The sequence below is a fragment of the Physeter macrocephalus genome, chromosome 7, assembly GCF_002837175.3.
Source record: "Physeter macrocephalus isolate SW-GA chromosome 7, ASM283717v5, whole genome shotgun sequence".
Taxonomy (NCBI): Eukaryota; Metazoa; Chordata; class Mammalia; order Artiodactyla; family Physeteridae; genus Physeter; species Physeter macrocephalus.
Genome location: NC_041220.1, coordinates 85,340,566 through 85,364,248, shown reverse-complemented (window position 1 = coordinate 85,364,248; position 23,683 = coordinate 85,340,566).

The following is a 23,683-nucleotide window of genomic DNA, read 5'->3' as shown; positions in this document are numbered from 1 at the left end:
TTACAATACATTCCCATCTCTCATACACAAATTTAAATAAAAACAAAATATCGAGACTGGAACAAGTGCAAGAAGTGTAACAAAGTTCTACCTACTTGCTTCCTTATTGTTACTATGTCAAGACTTCCAAAATATGAATTAGGAAATTATTTAAAATAACTACTCTTTCTTATTTGAGTAGTGCTCTTTGCATCTACCAAATGGGTTCTCTGACATTACTAAAATGGATGTGAAAAAATGATAAAAAACATACTTTATCTTACAGTCTTATAAAGTCTGCCTCTGAATTAAATTCGAACTTGTGTTTGGCCATCCTCTAAATATAAAATATAAATCTAATTTCTTCTCTCATTTTATGCAGTTCTCTGCTTTAAGATTGCCCCACAAGCTTTCTTAGCTTATACCTCTTACTCCCTTCTATCATTTGTAGCACCGACTTCTAGGATTTGGAATAATTTTAGAAAAATATACTGTGTGTCATACACTGTATCATGGAGACTTTATATACGATGGAATTCTTAGAACAAATGAGGAAACCATAACCTTGATATGTCTAAGTGTTGACTTTCATTCAAGATCTGTATGGCATATTGTGCCTCAGATTTTCATCACTGAAAAAAAAATAGCCCATTATAATGGTTAAGTAAGATAATGGCTTGTAGTGTAGTCCGTGGTATATAATAGCCAGATTTTGAACTCAAGCTCATCTGTCATATCATGCTGCACATAACATTCAATCTGCTTCAGAAATAGGCCTTTCAGGTTTTAGTCATGATCCCAGTCAAGAAAGTGGCAGCAAAATTCTAAGTAGCCCCCATTCCCAACCATACATTCCTATAGAAGACATATTTCTCCCACTGCTAAGATAGCTTTCTCATATAGCTTGCATTTCCTGGGTTGGGGAGGGAAAAAAAGGTAGGGGGGCCAGAATAAATATAATTATCCAAAAGTTGGGGAGTTGTGCTCTACCTGGAAAGAGTACATTTGAGGATTATACTCCATGAATAATACATTTAAGGCTTATACACAGCACTGCATAAAGATTTGCTCCAGTAATATTTAAACAGCATGAAGTTATGTAGGCAAGATGATAATAAGAACACACACACATGAGAATTGTGTGTAGGTAAGCCACCCAATACCAATTACAGAAATTAATTCTATTACTTACTAAGCCACTAACTTCTTGAATCATGAAGATTTTGGGTGTTCGAATGTATGACACATTTATATGAAATGTTGTTTCTGTGAGATTCCCAATTTCATTCCACAAATACCCTCTAAAAGCTATTATATTACATTATTTGTTAAGCAATTGAACTCAACCATTTTATGCCACATCATCTTACATTCTAAGGACATGTTATATTGTCTTAAGCATCTTATATTTGATCCATTTCGTATGCACAGCTTATTACATTTATAGATTGACATTTGCATGTCTGATCAATTACAAACCACCAGCATACAGTGCAGTATGATACCTTGGTTTAATTCAATTTCATTTTCAGTTGGTTCCATCTTTAAATATTAATTTAGGTAAATGTGATTGCACCATAGTGTAATTACTTCAAGCAAGGACAGATTTAATCTATTTTTAAAACTATAGAAGTAAGATTTATGTGTCTACTCTCCAACTGTAAAAATGTATTGAAAATTGTCATAAATATGACACTTTATTTTTTGTGTACCTCCAAGTCGCTTCATCAAAAAACAGATTATGATGGTTTTAAATAAAGTTTCATAGAAGCATGTGGTCATTTTCCAATGAAACAAAGCACAATCAAGCCTCTCTCTGAGATTATTTATGGCAGAGGTTGAAAGCTGCCTGCCTGCAAAAGTGCTCTGGAGTTGGTCTCTGGATAGATTTGGTTTATCCCTCCACACACACAAAAAAAGCCAACATTTTAATATTAGACAATTTTGCATACAAGTCAAAATCAGAGATCCTGTACCACTTGGCCCACACTCCTGCATGGTAACAACTGACTGGTTAAGTGGCAGGTATGGGTAACCCCTTTAAATGGACGAGGCAGTTATTGCTGTGTGCTACAGCGCCACTGCATTTCTAATACTATGCCTGCATAATAAATACATAATATAGTTACACCCTGACTGATATAGGAGGCATTTGTGTTTTCTATTCTTCATTTATGATATTTACATTGTGGAAAAACAGAAATGCAGAATATTTGGTGGGGGTGAAGGTGGGTATCAGCATCAGTGCTACTTGGAATGCTGTCTTGGAAACACCCATAATGGAGAAACTCTTCTAGAAACTTGTGCCCCTCACTCTAATTTCTATGTTTACAAAATGAAAATCCCATATTTGTTCTTCAACGTGTTTCACTATTTCTAATTCCTGCCCCAAGCTTCCTCCTACTGCTACTCCTCCTTCTTTCTTCAGCTCAGGTTAACCTGGAACATTGTATTTAAAAACAATATCATTCAGCAGATACTAGGAAACACAGCTAAGGAATTTTTTTTTCCCAGAAGTTGTTTATTTTCCACGTATAGAAAAACGTAATAATAAGTGAATGGAAACCAAGAGATACTTTACATTAGGAAACTGTTTGATCTTCCTGAATTATTTTGCTACGTTTTTCCCCAATTTATTACATGTTAAAGTGATTTGGGAGAATGTTGCTCATGGTGGGTTTTCTGTGAAATAGCTTTAAGACTTCGAGTAAGTCACACTGCCTCTCTGGGCTTCGATATCATTTTCTGTTAAAGGGGTGTCTAATACAGTGATTAAGAGCATGGACTGAGGAGTTTGAATGCTGGCTGTGCCATTAGTTTTAAAACCTGGTGCAATGCACCCAGTCTCTTGATATCTGCACCTATCCAGTGGAGAGGATAACAAGAGTGTTTTGCTCATAAGGTTATTCTGCAAACTAAATGAACTAATAATGTAAAGCACTCAGAACTGTGGTTGGCATATATTAAGTAAGATATAAGAGTTTGTCGAAAATAAATAAAACTTGATAAATTGTTTGTATCTAAATAAACCACCAGCTTTAAAATTCTACTTTCATATTCTGTGACTTGATAATATCAATAGATTAATTAAAAGACCTCTTTAAATGTGTGATATTAAAGAGATTATCCCTATTATTTATGTTGATTTTAGTTTTATAAAAATATCTTGGCCAAATCTTTTAAAAATGAGACTGTATACAGTTCTTAATAGTAAAAAGATAGAAGAAGGAGAGAAGCTTACGTATGGAAATTCACTGTTCAATGTCACCTCGGTTCCTTAGATTGGAGTGAAGTTTCAGTTTTACTTCAAAAAATAAACAACTTGGTATATGATTTCCTACATCTCATACATAGGGTTAGAAGTTAGAAATATTATGGTACACTTACACTGAGAATGTATGTTGGTAATCAAGAAGTGAAATTTCACATGGGGTAACTGTCTTGACTTTCTTCCAACCTAATTCTATTATCAAATTTTCTTTATCTGTACTTAAAAATGTTATTAATTTTGTGGTGTTCTATGTGGGGATCCCAACCTTAAAGAGTCTTATTTCTTTAAAACTAGTCTTATGCTCTTTATACACAATATAGTTTTAATATATTTAAATATTAAAATTATTCTTTCTAGAAATTTTTAATTTGCTGCTTAATTCCAGGGTAATGAAATGTCCAAAAATGTTGAAATGCCTTACTAAAACTAATGACCTAATTCCATATGGAAATGCAATTTTAAACTGGTATAGTTTTCTGATAGAATATTTTAAATTTTTCCTGTTTCCAATGAAAATCTATTTTAAACTAGACTTCATAAGTCATTGAGAATTACTGCCAAATGGGACTTAATTCAAAAAGAAAAAAAATTATATAGATATATACAATGATGGAGCAGGAAGGAAATATAGAATACATCTGGTTCATTGCCCTTATTTAAAGGAGAAGAAATTTAAAACCAGACATGTTAAGTTGTCAAAAGTTTATTCAATAAGGCAGAATCACAGCCAAAACTGGATACAAGTTATCTTGCTCGCTGACAATTTATCATGAGCAGTGTTTAATGTGGGCTGGAATGTTAATTTTGCAGTCCAGAAACTTAAATAATGTTAGACACCAAGTTTATCAATATGTTTTATCACTGTTTCTTTAAAACACTGAAACTTATTAACACTGATGACTTCTTACTAAAAGAAGACCAATACAATGATTTTATCACATTTAAGAATTGTATTGATCAGTAGATTCAAACTGTTGGCTGCAGATATTTTTTAGACCTACATATTTTATATGCAGATATCTAAAGAAATAATTCTCAAATAAATTTAGAATTGCGAGCAGAATTTACTCTTTCATAATAGTCCCAAAATAATGTATTATCTCATTCAATACAGAAATCATTCTTATATATTCTATCATATCTCAAGATGTTCTAAAGTGACTACACACACACACACACACACACACACACAGAGGCACATGCACTTATAAGCAAACCCACTGTTTAAATCATATCTATTTGTCCTACAGAAATTAAGTGCAACATGAAGGAGACAAAGGCATTTAGATATTTTCACCATTAATAATCGTTGATCTGTAATAACACAAAAATGTAAAATGCAGAAAGCTGTAAAGAATTTTAAGTGAATCTATACTTTAACCACCTGCTCATGGCCACTATAAATATTCTGGTATGTTTTTTTCCCCAGACTCATTACTATCCTTGTGTGTTTCTAGGTGTGTCTGTATGTTGTGTGCTAAGCAAGGAAAATTTAGAAAAATTTGAATTCATAATAATTGATTTCCTTAGTTCATAGATGGTGTATGTACTTTAAGACTTGAACTCAGTTTATGGAGACCAAATACATGTCTTTACAACTTAAAATGTTGATTTATAATTATTTATGTCTCAATTTTGGTTACATTTTTGTAATGCTCTACTTTAAAAATAGTGGAATTTATTTCTATGACTTTACCTCTAAATAGAGCTGTCCAAATTCTATGAGTTTTGAGGCAGAAAATTTTTTTTTTAATTTTTAAGTCCTTCTCATTGTAATTTCAGTGTAATCATTTACTAGTTAGACACTGGGAGACTGATTCCCATTCCTTAATTCAATAAATATTTTTGTGTTGATAGTATGTGAGAATCATTCTCTTAGATGGCAAGGTAAAAAAGCAGTGAAAAAACACCACCAAAGCAATAATACAGCCCTGCCCTTACAGAACTTACATTCGGATAAGTAGATATGATATAAATTAGACAAATTAATGTACAATATGATGGCAGGAAGCGATAGAACTATGAACAAAAATAAAGCAAAATAAAGGAATAAGAACTAATAGGAAGCATTGAGACGGAGTAGTTTCAGAAAGTTTCTCTAGTGAGGTAAACATTTGAGCAAAAACCCAAATGAAGTGAGGGAATCAGAACTCCCGGAATCTGACAGCCGCATGAAATGAATGCTGTCAGCAACCACCTGAGCAAGAAAGCAGATCCTAAGTCAAGTATCCAGAAGAAAACCCAGCCAGGGGCGGTCCTTGATTGCCTCTTCGTCAGATCCTAATCAAAGGACCAAAGTAAGGCATGCTCAGACTCCTGATTCATGGAGAGTATGAACTAAGAAATGTGTGTCCTTTTACCCCACTACATTTGTGGTAATGCATTACACAGCAATTGAAAACTAACACACATTTTAACACATGGAAGTGGGTTGTACTGTAACAAATACCTCAGAATGTGAGAGTGGATTAAAACTGGGCAATGGGCAGAGGCTGGAAGAATTTTGAGGATCGTTAAAGAGAAACTCTTAATTTCTTTGAACAAACTGTTACTAAAAGTATAGATTTTAAGGACGCTGCTGCTGAGGGCTCAAAAACGAAGTGAGGAATGTGTCATTGGAAACTGGAGGAAGGAGTATCCTTGTTATACCGTGGCAGAAAGCTTAGCAAAATTGCTTCCTGCAGTTACATGGAAAGCAAAACTTGTAAGGGATGAACTTGTTTATTTAGCTAAGGAGATTTCCAAGCAAAATGTTGAAGGTACCACCTGTTTTTTGTTTTGTTTTGTTTCTTTGCTGTATTTAGTAAAACATGAAGGAGAGAGATAAATTGAAGGAATACTTAAAAACAAAAAAGGAAAAGAAAACACATCTTGATGGGTTTGAAATACTCAAACTTTCCAAATGGCAAAGAATGCTAAAATTGAGAAATACCTTCTAAAAGCATGGCATAGGGAAAAGGTGGGGGTGCAAATATACAACCTTTTGCTATACTCTCAGAAAAATCAAAAGATCAGAGTATTCAGTTACACAAAGTGTCCTTAAAGAATTAATAATATGCCTGGCAGATCCTCTCAATTCTTCTCAATTAGCCTAGGAAGACTGAGAGCCTTGTCCTTCAGTCATCTGAACAGGAAGTAGAGAGGGATTATTTTAAAAATATCTGTGAATGTGACTTTTGTCTAATGGGCTGAACCCCACTGACATCCACAGGAGATCCATAAAGTTCTTGAGAAAATCATATCAGCACAAATATTGCCAGCTTGGACTGAAAGAGACAGAAAAAGTATCAAAGGAAAAGTTGAAACCCCAAAAGTCTACTGGAAGTGTCTTAGCTTGTTCAAGCCACTATAATAAAATACCATGACCTGGGTGGCTTATAAATGACAAACATTTATTTTTATTAGTTCTAGAGGCTGGGAAGTTCAAGATCAAATTGCCAGCTCATTAGGTATCTAATAAGAGCCCACTTCCTGGTTCATGGATGGCCATCTTTTTGCTGTGTCCTCACATGGCAGGATAGGTAACAAAGTTCTCTGGGATCTCTTTTATAAAGGCACAAATCCCATTCATGAGGCTCCACCCTCATGACCTAAGCAATACACAAAGGTCCCATTTCCTAATATAGTCACATTGGGGGTTAGGATTTCAACATATCAATATTGGAGTACACAGATATCTAGTCCACAGTAGGCAGGAAGCAGACAGATAAACTATGCACTACAAACACATGCTACTTTTCATGAAAAGTGAAGATGACACAGAGGATGGAACCAAGAAAACAGAGAATACAGTAAAGAGCCACAAATAATTATTCTTTAGTCTTGAAATCTAATCAAGAAATTCCTAACATTTTCCAGATCAGAACTACTATTAAACAAGCACTTATTTTTACCTCCTATTTCCCTCTTCTTAAACATAATGTTTATAGCTCAGGATATAGGATATTCTGCCTACTGTACCATCATATGGTACAGAGGCAGATAACTTGTCTTTTGTTTCATAGGTCCACAAATGAAAGGAATTTTGTCCCAGGAGCAGTATTTAAGAGATTATATTCAGGAACGTCATCTACTCCAGGACCTGATCTGGATGATAAGATTTTGTACTTTGTTTTCTTTCTTTTTTTTAATAAACATCTTTATTGGAGTTTAATTGCTTGACAATGTTGTGTTAGTTTCTGCTGTATAACAAAGTGAATCAGCTATACGTGTACATATATCCCCATCCTCCCTCTTGTGTCTCCCTCCCATCCTCCCTATCCCACACCTCTAGGTGGTCACAAAGCACCGAGATGATCTCCCTCTTCTGCACAGCTGCTTCCCACTAGCTCTCTACTTTACATTTGGTAGTGTATATATGTCAATGTCACACTCGCACTTCGTCCCAGCTTACCCTTCCCCCTCCCCGTATCCTCAAGTGCATTCTCTACATCTGTGTCTTATTCCTGTCCTGCCCCTAGGTTTGTCAGAACCATTTTTGTTTTCTTTTAGATTCCATATATATGTGTTAGCATGTCATATTTGTTTTTCTCTTTCTGACTTACTTCACTCTGTATGACAGACTCTAGGTCCATCCACCTCACTACAAATAACTCAATTTCATTTATTTTTATGGTTGAGTAATATTCCATTGTATATATATATGCCACATCTTCTTTATCCAGTCATCGATTGCTGGGTCATATGGTAGTTCTATTTTTAGTTTTTTAAGGAACCTCCATACTGTTCTCCATAGTGGCTGTATAAATTTACATTCCCACTAACAGTGCAAGAGGGTTCGCTTTTCTCAACACCCTCTCCAGCATTTATTGCTTGTAGAATTTTTGTGTATGGTGTTAGGAAGTGCTCTAATTTCATTCTTTTACATGTTGCTGTCCAGTTTTCCAAGCACCACTTATTGAAGAACTGTCTTTTCTCCATTGTATATGATACCTCACTGTAGTTTTGATTTGCATTTCTCTAATGAATAGTGATGTTGAATATCCTTTCATGTATTTGTTGGCAATCTGGATATCTTCTGTGGAGAAATGTCTATTTAGGTCTTCTGCCCATTTTTGGATTGAGTTGTTTCTTTTTTTGATATTGAACTGCAGGAGATGCTTGTAAATTTTGGAGGTTAACCCTTTGCCAGTTGCTTCATTTGCAAATATTTTCTCCCATTCTGAGGGTTGTCATTTTGTCTTGCTTATGGTTTCCATTGCTGTGCAAAAGCTTTTAAGTTTCATTAGGTCTCATTTGTTTATTTTTGTTTTTATTTCCATTTCTCTAGGAGGTGGGTCGAAAAGAATCTTGCTGTGATTTATGTCATAGAGTGTTCTGCCTATATTTTTGTCGAAGAGTTTTGTAGTGTCTGGCCTTACACTAAGGTCTTTAATCCATTTTGAGCTTATTTTTGTGTATGGTGTTAGGAAGTGCTCTAATTTCATTCTTTTACATGTTGCTGTCCAGTTTTCCAAGCACCACTTATTGAAGAACTGTCTTTTCTCCATTGTATATTCTTGCCTCCTTTATCAAAGATAAGGTGACCATATGTGTGTGGGCTTATCTCTGGGCTTTCTATCCTGTTCCATAGATCTATATCTCTGTTTTTGTGCCAGTATCATAATGTCTTTATTACTGTAGCTTTGTAGTATAGTCTGAAGTCAGGGAGCCTGATTCCTCCAACTTCATTTTTCTTTCTCAGGATAGCTTTGCTATTCGGGGTGTTTTGTGTTTCCATACAAATTGTGAAATTTTTTGTTCTAGTTCTGTGAAAAAGGCCATTGGTAGTTTATTAGGGATTGCATTGAATCTGTAGATTGCTTTGAGTAGTATAGTAATTTTCACAATGTTGATTCTTCCAATCCAAGAACATGGTATATCTCTCCATCTGTTTGTATCATCTTTAATATCTTTCATCAGTGTCCTATAGTTTTCTGCATACAGGTCTTTTGTCTCCTTAGGTAGGTTTACTCCTAGGTATTTTACTCTTTTTGTTGCAGTGGTAAATGGGAGTGTTTCTTTAATTTCTCTTTCAATTTTTCATCATTAGTGTATAGGAATGCAAGAGATTTCTGTGCATTAATTTTATATCCTGCTACTTTACAAAATTCATTGGTTAGCTCTAGTAGTCTCCTGGTGGCATCTTTAGGATTCTCTATGTATAGTATCATGCCATTTGCAAACAGTGACACTTTTACTTCCTTTCTGATTTGATTCCTTTTATTTCTTTTTCTTCTCTGATTGCTGTGGCTAAAACTTTCAAAACTATGTTGAATAATAGTGGTGAGAGTGGGCAACCTTGTCTAGTTCCTGATCTTAGAGGAAATGGTTTCAGTTTTTCACCATTGAGAATGATTTTGGCTGCGGGTTTGTCATATATGGCCTTTACTATGTTGAGGTATGTTTCCTCAGTCCCTACTTTTTGGGGAGGTTTTCTTATAAATTGGTGTTGAATTTTGTCAAAAGCTTTTTATGCACCTATTGAGATGATCGTGTGGTTTCCATCCTTCAATTTGTTAATACTGTGTATCACATTGATTGATTTGCATATATTGAAGAATCCTTGCATTCCTGGGATAAACCTCACTTGATCATGGTGTATGATGCTTTTAATGTGCAGCTGGATTCTGTTTGGTAGAATTTTTTTTTTTTTTTTTTTTTTTGCTGGTATTTTGTTGAGGATTTTTCATCTATGTTCATCAGTGATATTGGCCTTTTGTTTTCTTTTTTTGTGACATCTCTGTCTGGTTTTGGTACCAGGGTGATGGTGGCTTCGTAGAATGAGTTTGGGAGTGTTTCTCCCTCTGCTATACTTTGGAAGAGTTTGAGAAGGATAGGTGTTAGCTCTTCTCTAAATGCTTGATAAAATTCACCTGTGAAGCCATCTGGTCCTGGGCTTTTGTTTGTTGGAAGATTTTTAATCACAGTTTCAATTTCAGTGCTTGTGATTGGTTTGTTTATATTTTCTATTTCTTCCTGGTGCAGTCTTGAAGGTTGTGCTGTTCTAAGAATTTGTCCATTTCTTCCAGTTTATCCATTTTACTGGCATAAAATTGCTTGTAGTAATCTCTCATGATCCTTTGTATTTCTGCAGTGTCAGTTGTTACTTCTCATTTTTCATTTCTAATTCTGTTGATTTGAGTCTTCTGTTTTTTTTTCTTGATGAGTCTGGATAAGGGTTTATCAATTTTGTTTATCTTCTCAAAGAACCAGCTTTTAGTTTTATTGACCTTTCTAATTGTTTCCTTAATTTCTTTTTCATTTATTTCTGATTTGATCTTTATGAGTTCTTTCCTCTGCTAACTTTGGGTTGTTTTTGTTCTTCTTCTTCTAATTGCTTTAGGTGTAAGTTTAGGTTGTTTATTTGAGATTTTTCTTGTTTCTTGAGGTAGGATTGTATTGCTATAAACTTCCCTTTTAGAACTGCTTTTGCTGCCTCGCATAGGTTATGGGTCATCATGTTTTCATAGTCATTTGTTTCTAAGTATTTTTTCATTTCCTCTTTGATTTCTTCAGTGATCTCTTGCTTATTTAGTGGCGTGTTGTTTAGCCTCTATTTTTTTTTTTTTTTTTTTTTTTACATTTTTTTTCCCTGTAGTTGATATCTTGTCTCATAGCATTGTGGTCAGTAAAGACACTTGAGATGATTTCAATTGTCTTAAATTTACCAAGGCTTGATTTGTGACTCAAGATATGATCTATCCTGGAGAATGTTCCATGAGCACTTGAGAAGAAAGTTTACTCTGTTGTTTTTGGATGGAATGTCCTATAAATATCAATTAAGTCCATCTTGTCTAATGTGTCATTTAAAGCTTGTGTTTCCTTATTTATTTTCATTTTGGATGATCTGTCCATTGGTGAAAGTGGGGTGTTAACATCCCCTACTATTATTGTGTTACTGTCGACTTCCCCTTTTATGGCTGTTAGCTTTTGCCTTATGTATTTAGGTGCTCCTATATTGGGTTCATAAATATCAACAATTGTTATATCTTCTTGTTGGATTGATCCCTTTATCATTATGTAGTGTCCTTATTTGTCTCTTGTAATGGTATTAATTTAAATTCTATTTTGTCTGACATGAGAATTGCTACTCCAGCTTTCTTTTGATTTCCATTTGCATGAAGTATCTTTTTCCATCCCCTAATTTTCAGTCTGTATGTGTCCCTAGGTCTGAAGTGGGTCTCTTGTAGACAGCATATGCATGGGTCTTGTTTTTGTTTCCATTCAGCCAGTCTATATCTTTGGGTTTGAGCATTTAATCCATTTACATTTAAGGTTATTATCAATATGTATGTTCCTATTACCATTTTCTTAATTGTTTTGGGGTTTTTTTTTGTAGGTCTTTTCCTTCTCTTTGTTTCCTGCCTAGAGAAGTTCCATTAGCATTTGTTGTAAAGCTGGTTTGGTGGTGCTGAATTCTCTTAGCTTTTGCTTGTCTGTAATAGTTTTAATTTCTCCTTTGAATCTGAATGAGATCCTTGTTGTGTAGAGTAATCTTGGTTGTAGGTTTTTTCCTTTTATCACTCTAAATATGTTGTGCCATTCCCTTCTGGCTTGCAGAGTTTCTGCCTAAAGATCAGCTGTTAACCTTATGGGGATTCTCTTGTATGTTATTTGTTGCTTTTCCCTGATGCTTTTAATATTTTCTCTGTATTTAATTTTTGATAGTTTGATTAATATGTGTCTTGGCGTATTTTGCCTTGGATTTATCCTGTATGGACTCTCTGTGCTTCTTGGACTTGATTGACTATTTCCTTTCCCATGTTAGGGAAGTTTTTGACTATAATCTCTTGAAATATTTTCTGAGACCCTTTCTTTTTCTCTTCTTCTTCTGGGACACCTATAATTTGATACTGGTCCATTTAATGTTTTCCCAGAAGTCTCTGAGACTGTCCTCAATTCTTTTCATTCTTTTTTCTTTATTCTTTTCTTCAGTAGTTAATTCCAGTATTTTATCTTCCAGGTTACTTATCCGTTCTTCTGCCTCAGTTATTCTGGTATTGATTCCTTCTAGGGAATTTTTAATTTCATTTATTGTGTTGTTCATCAGTTTATTTGCTCTTTAATTCTTCTAGGTCTTCGTTAAATGTTTCTTGTACTTTATCCATTCTATTTAGAAGATTTTGGATCATCTTTACTATCATTACTCTGAATTCTTTTTCAGGTAGACTGCCTATTTCCTCTTCATTTGTTTGGTCTGGTGCATTTTTACCTTGCTCCTTCATCTGCTGCATATTTCTCTGTCTCCTCATTTTGTTTAACTTACTTTGTTTGGGCCCTCCTTTTTGCAGGCTGGTTTGTAGTTCCTGTTGTTTTCGGTGTCTCTCCCCAGTGGGTGAGGTTAGTTCAATGGGTTGTGCAGGCTTCCTGGTGGAGGGAACTGGTGTCTGTGTTCTGATGGGAGGGGCTGAATCTTGTCTTTCTGGTGGTCAGGGCTGCGTCTGGCAGTGTGTTTTGGGGGTGTCTGTGAACTTAGTATGATTTTATGCAGCTTCTGTGCTAATGGGTGTGGTTATGTTCCTTTCATCCTAGTTGTTTGGCATGGGGCGTCCAGCACTGGATCCTCTGGCTATTGGATGGGGCTGGGTCTTAGCATTGAGATGGAGATCTCTGGGAGAGCTCTTGCTGATTGATATTACGTGGAGCCGGGAGGTCTCTGTTGGTCCAATGTCCTGAACTCAGCTCTGCCACCTTGGACACTCAGGCCTGACACCAGGCCAGAACATCGAGACCCTGTCAGCCACAGGGCCAGGTACATGGGGATTTTCTTGCCTTTGGGGAAGTCTGAGTTCGTCTGCCAGCATTCAGTGTGTGTTCTATAGGAGGTGTTCCACATGTAGATGTATTTTTGATGTATTTTGGGGGAGGTAGGTGATCTCTACATCTCACTCCTCTGCCATCTTGAAGGTCTCCCTTTTTTTTTTTTCTTTTCCTTTGTGCTTTGTCTAGTTTCACTTGTTCACAGGGTGCTTCATGCAGAGGCCTAGCACCCAGCACTTCAGATCAGAGTGCCTAGTGAGAAATGGCTGTGCTGACACCTCAGCTCAGCCTGCTGGGCCATGTGCAGAAGTGCTGCCTGTGATGCTTCAACTCAAGATCAAATTTTGTACTCTGATATGATGCATAATGGGATGAGATTTGGGGGCAACTTGGGAGAGGGTGAATCTCTTTTGCATTTGGGAGGGATATGATTAAATATACTTCAATGAAACATAGCTCTGAGTCTTGGACCTTGTACATTCAGCTTTTTTCTCCTACCTCCTGAAGTGGATAGAAGACCACTGGGCTAGATTATTTCCAACTCCTCTCATCTCTAAAGTTTACAGTTTATTTTTCAGAGAGACACAGGTATTCAAATTAGAAAAAAAAAAAAAAGCCTCTATCAAAGAACATGGCTCATATTCTGATCAGAATTACTGGGTTTGTTTCCTAACTATAAAATCAACATTGTTAAAGTATTTAACTCACAACACTCCAGTGCTGTTAGTGTGGTTTAAACATTTAAAGCCAAAATTCATGTAGAGTGCTTACCCCAAAGAAGGGCTAGTATAGAGTAAACAAGTGCTATATTTTAGACAGTATAATCATCATTATTATTAAGTGATAATTTCTATGCATTGCTTATTGTGGAAGTGGAAGAGAAGTTATCTTAGTGTGAAAAATAAACATAAGATATGATGAATATAGGGATTTCCCTGGTGGTACAGTGGTTAAGAATCCACCTGCCAATGCAGAGGACACAGGTTTGAGCCTTGGTCCAGGAAGATCCTACAGGCCGTGAAGCAACTAAGCCTGTGTGCCACAACTACTGAGCCTGTGCTCTAGAGCCCGCAAGCCACAACAACTGAGCCCACATGCCTAGAGCCCATGCTCTGCAATGAGAAGCCACTGCAGCCCATTCACCACAACAAAGAGTAGCCCCCACTCACTGCAACTAGAGAAAGCCTGCACACAGCAACGAAGACCCAGCACAGCCAAAAATAAATAATAAATAAATAAATTTATTTTAAAAAAAGATACGATGAACATCAAGCCATGCTAATTCAGATATCAGCAACTATAATTTCTGTAATGATTCATATCATTAAAAAGTCTCTTTCCAGGCTTCCCTGGTGGTGCAGTGGTTGAGAATCTGCCTGCTAATGCAGGGGACACGGGTTCGAGCCCTGGTCTGGGAGGATCTCACATGCCGTGGAGCAACTAGGCCCGTGAGCCACAACTACTGAGCCTATGCATCTGGAGACTGTGCTCTGCAACAAGAGAGGCCGCGATAATGAGAGGCCCGTGCACCGTGATGAAGAATGGCCCCCACTTGCCACAACTAGAGAAAGCCCTTGCACAGAAATGAAGACCCAACACAGCAAAAAATAAATAAATAAATAAACTAATTAATTAATAAACTCCTACCCCCAACATCTAAAAAAAAAAAAAAAGTCTCTTTCCTTACCCCTGAAGAATCTGAGGCTTTATTAAGTAAAATGAAGATAGTGCTCAAGAAGTAAACTTATTTGTGGGTGTGTTCACACTTTTATATTCCTTTGTTTATGAGAGTATTTTTCCAACCTGCATGGCACTATACCAAATCCTCCTCCTCCCTTGAGACCTTTCCTGGCTACTGCAGAAACAACTGTTCCCAATTATCTCTGAACTTACTGCACTTTTCTCCTCTCTCAAGGCATTTATTACTTGCTATAATGTAACAGAGTCATCAGTGCAGATTTCTTCTCCCCTAATGCCCATGAACTCACTGACAACAGGTTTTATTTTGATTCACCTTAGACACACAGATATTTATCAACTCGTCCTACTGTAACCAAAGGTGGGGTCCGGCTGCTCACCACTCAAAAGCCAATAAAGAGGCAAAGTTGGTGGAAAGGAAAGTTTGCTTTACTCTGGGTGCTGGCAACTGAGGGAGGGGGGAGGGTGGACGCCTGTCCAAAGGCCGACTGCTCCCCCCCACCCCCTGCCACAACCAGTGGGCAAGAGCTTTTATAGGCTGAGGGAGGGGGCTACACGCAAAAACAGCACAGTCAGCTCTGACAGTCATCTTGAAATTGGTCATCGGTGGTCTGCCCAGCATCATCTTGATTATTTTAAGTACAGTTAATCTTCAGTTCCAGGGTTGATTTGTTCCCATTTCCTTGAGGCCAATTCTTGGAATTGTGGCAGCTTATGTCATGCCTACAGTCTGGTCATCATGCAGTTAACTACTTCTACCCGGTGGGGGTTTCAGTATCTATAAGACAGCTCACAGGATATGGCTCAGAATATTATCTATAATCCTGAGAAGGAAATAAAGGTCCTTGACTATGCTTATTGACTATTATTATTTGGTCTCCTTTGACGGTTTTCCTTTGTTTCTGCAGTTTCTCACTTCTCTGATTAAACTTATTCTTTGGCTAAAGTCTTTCCACAGGCAAAAGGCAAGCTGAGGACGTGGGGGGCAAGGATCATAGGGTCCTGCTCCATTTCACTACTTACTGTCATGACTCAACTTTAGGGATTTTCTCTGTGTTGTTTTAATGCAAATAACATTTTTTTTAATAGACAGAAGATGTACCTTCTTTACTCTTTATACTCCCCAAATCACACGATATCATAGCTATGAAAGGTATGATTTAACCTTTGCAATTACCTTGCATCCTTGGTAAAATTGTATTATAATGTGTTATCTTTTAGAATAAGAAAACTGAACCAAACAATCTGTTTTCCTGCCCCTTGAACGCTTTAGACCCTTGGTAAGTGAGGCCTTTCTGAATTTCACATAGAAGATATGTCTCCTGATATAGAAAGTAATTCCTTTGCATTATTCACAAGAGAATTATAAAGATTTATGGAAAATACAAGTGACTTCCCTTTAATTCTTACCAGGATTTCCAGATGACTCTGTTGTAGAGGACTTTTTTTTTTCCAAAAAAAAAGAAAGAAAAAAAGAAAAAAACCAGTTTGCTTGAAATAACAAAGCAAAGTTACAGGATTGGACATGATAGAGAAACCCAACACCCTCTGAATTTAATGTGAAAGTGAAAATAAGGGTTTGAAATAAAAAGATGGGGGTACAGAGAGGGAAAAGGGCAGTTGTCACGCATATAATCAAGCTACATTAGGGTTAAATCCCAATTGGGAAGAATATTTGAAAAATCAATAAATCTCTCTAAGGATAGATGACAAAATAATTCTTAGGGAGGTGTATAACACACCAGACCCCACACTGATTTTCAGTAGCTCTTTTTTTTATATATATATAATAGTCTTTGATTTGGTTAGATGAATGGGACTTAGGAATTTTTTAGCTGGTGAAGAATTTTGCAGTGTTACAATGAAGAGGAATATGAGTAAGAGGAATTTAGAGGAACTCATTATTTATCAGTGTATTAGTATTAGTCTTCTATCTTTACTTTCCCCTTCTGTCATCAGCCAGAAAACATTCTCTGCTTTTAAAGGACTTATGCAACTATCTTAGTCCTGCCTAGATAGTTTCCCTATCTTCAGGTCAATTCAATATAATATAACATTATCAGAGTAGTGAAATCTCATCATATTTACCAGTTCCAGTTACATCCCAAGGGTAGGAGATTATTCAAGGCCAAGGTCACTGAGGATCATTTTTAGAATTCTGTTCAACAAAATAGGGAAAAGAGTTCAACTTTATCCCAGATTTATAAGCTTTCATTCAATGCAAAAAGGCCACCAGTTATTTTTAGTATATATTGACTGTTACATTTAATAGAGAACATAATAAGAATAATAAGTCTTTACACAGCATTTTCCCACAGGCACTTTCACATTTGCCCCTACAGAATACCTAGACAACTCTTATTATACCTACTTTCCAGAGGTAGAAATGGAGCACAGAGATTTTAAGTAAACTATTCTCAAGTTCCACTAGTGGAAAATTCTGTCTTCAAAGAAAAGTCTGCTTGCAAACACATTATGTTTTACTTTACACAGAATTATTTATTATAGATAATTTGCTGTTAGCAGAATCATCAAACATGATTGCTTTCACTATTGACAGAATAGAGTGAGTGTCTTCTATGGTGTGGTTTGTACTGTAACAACATGAGTTACAAATAATGTGAATATTAAAGTAAGGATAGAGTCCAAGATGAGGTGAGTAATGTTTCCCTGGATCTCTGAGGCAATAATATTGTTGAATATTAGAGTTGAGAATCTAGGAAGAGGACTCCTAATTCAGGGCTCTGCATCATCAGGTGACTTGCCTCTCTTTAGGAGGCTCTCCAACTGCTTGAGTTGTGGAAATCAGGCTTTCCCCCCGTGCTAAATTCTGGAAGCCTATTCTGACCTACTTAGGTTTCTAAATAGCCTTCCCTGGTGCTATATAGCAGAAGTTACATTGAGGAGTGGAAAACACCACTCCTTACACTCTCTTAACCTGTTGACTGCCAGATCTGTTTCATTTTCCAAGAATTGTGCCAGTGTCTTTTCTTCTGTTTAAGTTAGTTGACTTTTAAAATGTAGCTTCATTACCAGAGAGCTTAGTAAATGAGGTATCATTATATGCAAATCCATAGGGACAGTGAAATTATTTAAGACAATATAACCCCTTCTTCAGGATGTCATTTTTTTTTTTTTTTTTTTTTTTGTGGTATGCGGGCCTCCCTCTGTTGTGGCCTCTCCCGTTGCGGAGCACAGGCTCCGGACGCGCAGGCTCATTGGCCATGGCTCACGGGCCCAGCCGCTCCGCGGCATGTGGGATCTTCCCAGACAGGGGCGCGAACCCGGTTCCCCTGCATCGGCAGGCGGACGTGCAACCACTGCGCCACCAGGGAAGCCCCAGGATGTCATTTTTAACAGAAATTTTACCTCTGGCATTTTTCTGCCAAGTTAAAGAAATATACAACTTTAGTAACTAGTTGGTCTTAATACATTGCTTGCAAAATTTGTACAGGGAATCTCAATGATGGTCTCTGGGAGAATTCTGCTTGAATAGGATTTAGACTTAGTTCATGCAATGTTGACTTTTGAGTGTTGGTCTTCTGAGAAAGAATACTTTATAAACTATGTAATTTAGCATCGATGGCCTGGGAATTTCTCACAGAGGATATCTTTCTTTCGTATTCTGAGTGTGATAACATAGCACCCTTTTCTAAGGGTTCAAGTGTCAAAGCAAAGAGCTCTACAGGAATTACTCATTAAAGTATTCTCAAATGAAAAACTAACCACATCTAGTAACAGTATAGGCCAATTAAAAAATTAAATAAAAGATATATGTGTACTTATATGATAGAGAGAAAGAAATGTAAGTAGATAATAGATGATAGATAAAAGATTTGTTAACTTTTTGGTATTTCAGCTTACTGAAATTCTTAAATTTGGCATGATAAAATGATTTAAAGATATTTTCCTTCAATTTTGACATATGGATAAGAAAAGTAAAAGTAGATACTTAGAGCAATGAACTGATTTAGTAGAGTATTTCTTCCAACTGTGACTCAGAGTACACATGCTTTGCTTATATAAGTGCGATATTTGAACCTAAGTTTCTAGACTTACCTTCTCAAATAAAACTGAATATGCTGATAAAAGAAGTTGCCAGCTGTTTATAATACACTGAATTTAAAAACAATAAGGATTGTAATTTGTATATTAGAATAAATAGGTACATAGAATTTTTATTACTCAAGGAATACTTAGAGGATTTCTGACCTTTATGTTTTCCAAAGAAGCATCAGATGGGTATGTATTTATTGAAAAATAATGGGTTAAAAGTTGTCATAAGAGTGCTTGCTTTTTTCCCTTCCATTTATATATATATAACATTTTAGGTATATCATTCTGCATTATTACTGACTTATTCTATTATTAGCAGGAAGATGTATGTCCAGGTTTATTAGAAAATGGTAGTAATATCTCAGCAGATATTACTCTAAAGTATGCAGTTGTGATCATTCCAGTTTAGTTCCTAAACCAGCTAAAGTGCTGGTATATTAAGCCAAGTTTCCTTAAAGTAAACAAAAACAAAAACAAAAACAAAAACAAAACTAAATTTATGGTAATAATATTGGATTTTACTTAAAATGAAGATATTTATTTTTATTGACTTTAGTATACATGAAAATATCAATTCTGGAACTCTATTAAAGATATTATTATTTACTTTTGTAGATGTACATATGCAATATTTTTCAGAGCTTATTACAGTCAAATATGTTAAGTTTTCTCCAGCTTTGATACTGAATACTAATTACTTTACTAGATACCTGTCAAATAATATACCACACTCAAGTTTTTGTTTGTTTTTAATTTTGGTAATGTGAATGAGACCAATGGCAGGAGTTTGATACTCATTTGGCCTTTTAGAAATACAAGAGAAATGTCCTCCCTGGAAAATTATTGTTTGGAAAACTGAGGTTGAATGACTTCTATTATTTTAAAAACATATTAAATAGTATATAATTTTCTGTCTTTTAAAACATGTTATCCATATCTTCTAACAACAACAACAAATTCTTTCATCTTAAACCATGAAAGATCTGTGTTAAAAAAGTTATAACTTCTTTAATAATGAAAAGCCAGTAGATCAGTAGATAGTGTTTCTGGTTACAGATTTACTCCTAGGTAGACACGTGATTTTACACAAGTTATTTAAACTTTCTAGAAATCAATTCCTCACTTAGAAAATTAGATAAACTAAATAGGATCTCAAAGGGTCTTGATATCTCTAGGATAAGCAAGGCTATGCGGGTATAATGGGGAAAAAAAATCAAAATCTCATTGTCACTTTTCCTTTTTATGCTCACACTAATTCTTCTGAAGATCCAGGAAACTCTCTATGGCCACCGTCCTTCACACAGCTACTTGGTGACTAGGAGTAAGGCTGCTGTTGCTACATAATCTGGAACATGCAGCTTTCTTGGATGATGCAAGAAAATGCAGGAGGGCTGTTCATAAGCAAGTATATGCTTTGGAATTGACAAAGACTCTCTACTTGACCAAACTCTAGATAGACTCCTCTGAGCCCCTTTTCAACTAGACTCTGTCCTTAGGCCTTGTCTTCAAGAGTCCAGTTGTAGCAAGAATCTTGCTATGTCAGTTTAGCAAGAATCTCCCACCCTCAATATCTGATTACCCTTGCTATCTGACCATATTCCTCATCCCCCACTACTACAGACTGAATATTTGTGTCCCCTTAAAATTCCTGTGTGAAACCTAATCCCAAATGGGATAGTATTAGGAGGTGGAACCTTTGGGAGGTGACTAGGTAATGAGGGTGAAGCCCTCAGGAATGAGGTCAGTGCCATTACAAAGGAGATTTCAGAGAGATCTCTGATCCTCTCAGTGAGAGGGGGTCTTCTATGAACCAGGAACAGAACCTACCAGATGCTGAATCTGCTGGCTCCATGATTTAGAAGTAACAAGCCTTCTGAACTGTGAGAAATAAATTTCTGTTGTTTATACGCTACTCAGTCTATGATATTTTGTTATAGTAGACCAAACAGACTAATTTCCCCTAGGAAATATCTGATCACCTTGGTCTGCCTTCAGCAAAACTTCTTTTAGGTCAATTTGGCAAGAATTTCTCTATTTTCTTAGTAATTTTCTACCCACTAAACTACCATCACCACCACCGACCCTGCTCCGTAACTATAAATCCCCACTTTTTCTTGTTGAATTTGAAATTGAGCCTAGTTATATATTGAGGTCTTTTTTCCTCTGTTGTAATAGTGCTCAAATAAAATCTGTTTTTACCACTTCAACAATTGTCCAGCTCTGGTTTTCTTTAAAAGATGAAAGTGATATGTGACTTTTTCCCACACATTCCTTTGGTCACAGCTAGTCACACAGCCATGCTTATTCAAAGAGATGTGGAAGGAAGATGAGAAGCACTGGAAATCTTTGTGAGAACTGATTATGTCTATTGTACTTCTTTGTGCTGTAACTTCCTAAAATTCCATTATGCCTTGAAATTTCCCAGGGAAAACGTATTGGATAATGACAATTTTACCAATAATAAAAGCATTTTAAACATATATAAATACCTTTTCTAAACGTATGTTCACAAAAACATCCATGTTATAGTTATGTCTGACAGACATCATTCTTATATTACAAATGAACAAATTGAGGCCCAGAGTAATGAAATACAGTGATTAAATAACATCTAAATTACACTCCTCTGCTTGGATGCAGAACAAAGCCTAGAATCTAATCTCCTGTATTCTAATCTGAAATTCTTTTCCACTGAACTATGTCAAATGTAAATGTAACTAACTAGAAAATACCACCAGAAATCACTGTCAAGAAAAACCAGCTTGGGGCGGAGAGAAGATGGCAGAAGAGTAAGACACGGAGATCACCTTCCTCCCCACAGATACATCAGAAATACATCTACACGTGGAACTGCTCCTATAGAACACATACTGAACGCTGGCAGAAGACCTCAGACCTCCCAAAAGGCAAGAAACTCCCCACATACCTGGGTAGGGCAAAAGAAAAAAGAATAAACAGAGACAAAAGAATAGGAATGGGACCTGCACCAGTGGGAGGGAGCTGTGAAGGAGGAAAGGTTTCCACACACTAGAAGCCCCTTCGCAGGCGGATACTGCGGGTGGAAGAGAGGGAAGCTTCAGAACCACAGAGGAGAGCGTAGTTAACAGGGCACGGAGGGCAAAGCGGAGATTCCCGCAGAGGATTGGTGCCGACAAGCACTCATCAGCCCAAGAGGCTTGTCTGCTCACCCGCTGGGATGGGCAGGGGCTGGGAGCTGAGGCTTGGGCTTAGGTCAAAAGCTGGTAAAGGACTGGGGTTGGAGGCGTGAACACAGCCTGAAGGGGCTAGTGTACCACGGCTGGCGGAGGGAGTCCGGGAAAAGGTCTGGAGCTGCCGAAGAGGCAAGAGACCTTTTCTTCCCCCTTTGTTTCCTGGTGCAGAGGAGAGGGAATTAAGCGTGCTGCTTAAAGGACCTCCAGAGATGGGTGCAGAGCTGCCGAAGAGACAAGAGACATTTTCTTGCCTCTTTGTTTCCTTGTGCGCAAGGAGAGGGGATTAAGCGCGCTGCTTGAAGGAGCTCCAGAAATGGGTGCGAGCCGCGGCTATCAGCGCGGACCCCAGAGATGGGCATGAGACGCTAAGGCTGCTGTGGCAGCCACCAAGAAGCCTGTGTGTGAGCACAGGTCACTGTCCACACTGCCCCTCCCAGGACCCTGTGCAGCCCGGCACTGCCAGGGTCCCGTGATACAGGGACAACTTCCCCAGGAAATCCCATGACGTGCCTCAGGCTGGTGAAACATCACGCTGGCTTCTGCTGCCGCAGGCTTGCCCCGCACTCCGTGCCCCTCCCTCCACCCGGACTGAGTGAGCCAGAGCCCCTGACACAGCTGCTCATTTAACCCCGTCCTGTCTGAGCAAAGAGCAGATGCCTTCAGGCAACATACACGCAGAGGCGGGGCCAGATCCAAAGCTGAACCCCAGGAGTTGTGTGAACAAAGAAGAGAAAGGGAAATCTCTCCCAGCAGCCTCAGAAGCAGCGGATTAAAGCTCCACAATCAACTTGATGTACCCTGCATCTGTGGAATACCTGAATAGACAACGAATCATCCCAAATTGAGAAGGTGGACTTTGGGAACAAGATATATTATTTTTTCCCATTTTCCTCTTTTTGTGAGAGTGTATGTGTATGCTTCTGTGTGAGATTTTGTCTGTATAGCTTTGCTTTCACTATTTGTCCTAGGGTTCTGACTGTCCTATTTTTTTTTTTTTTACTTTTTAAAATTTTTCTTAATAATTATTTTTTACTTTTTATTTTAATAACTTTATTTTATTTTATCCACTTTATTTTATCTTCTTTCTACCTCCCTCTCTCTCTCTCTCTCTTTCTTTCTTGCTTTTTTTCTCCCTTTTATTCTGAGCCATGTGGATTAAAAGCTCTTGGTGCTCCAGGCAGGCATCAGGGCTGTGACTCTGAGGTGGGAGAACCAACTTCAGGACACTGATCCACAAGAGACCTCCCAGCTCCACGTAATATCAAACAGCAAAAATCTCCCAGGGATCTCCATCTCAACACCAAGACCCAGCTTCACTCAACGACCAGCAAGCTACAGTGCTGGACACCCTATGCCAAACAACTAGCAAGACAGGAACACAGCCCCATCCATTAGCAGAGAGGCTGCCTAAAATCATAATAAGGCTACAGACACCCCAAAACACACCAACAGACGTGGACCTGTCCACCAGAAAGACAAGATCCAGCCTCATCCACCAGAACACAGGCCCTAGTCCCCTCAACCAGGAAAGCTACTCAATCCAGTGAACCAACCTTAGCCACAGGGGACAGACACCAAAAACAACGGGAACTATGGACCTGCAGCCTGCAAAAAGGAGACTCCAAACACAGTAAGATAAGCAAAATGAAAAGACAGAAAAACACACAGCAGATGAAGGAGCATGGTAAAAACCCACCAGACCTAACAAATGAAGAGGAAATAGGCA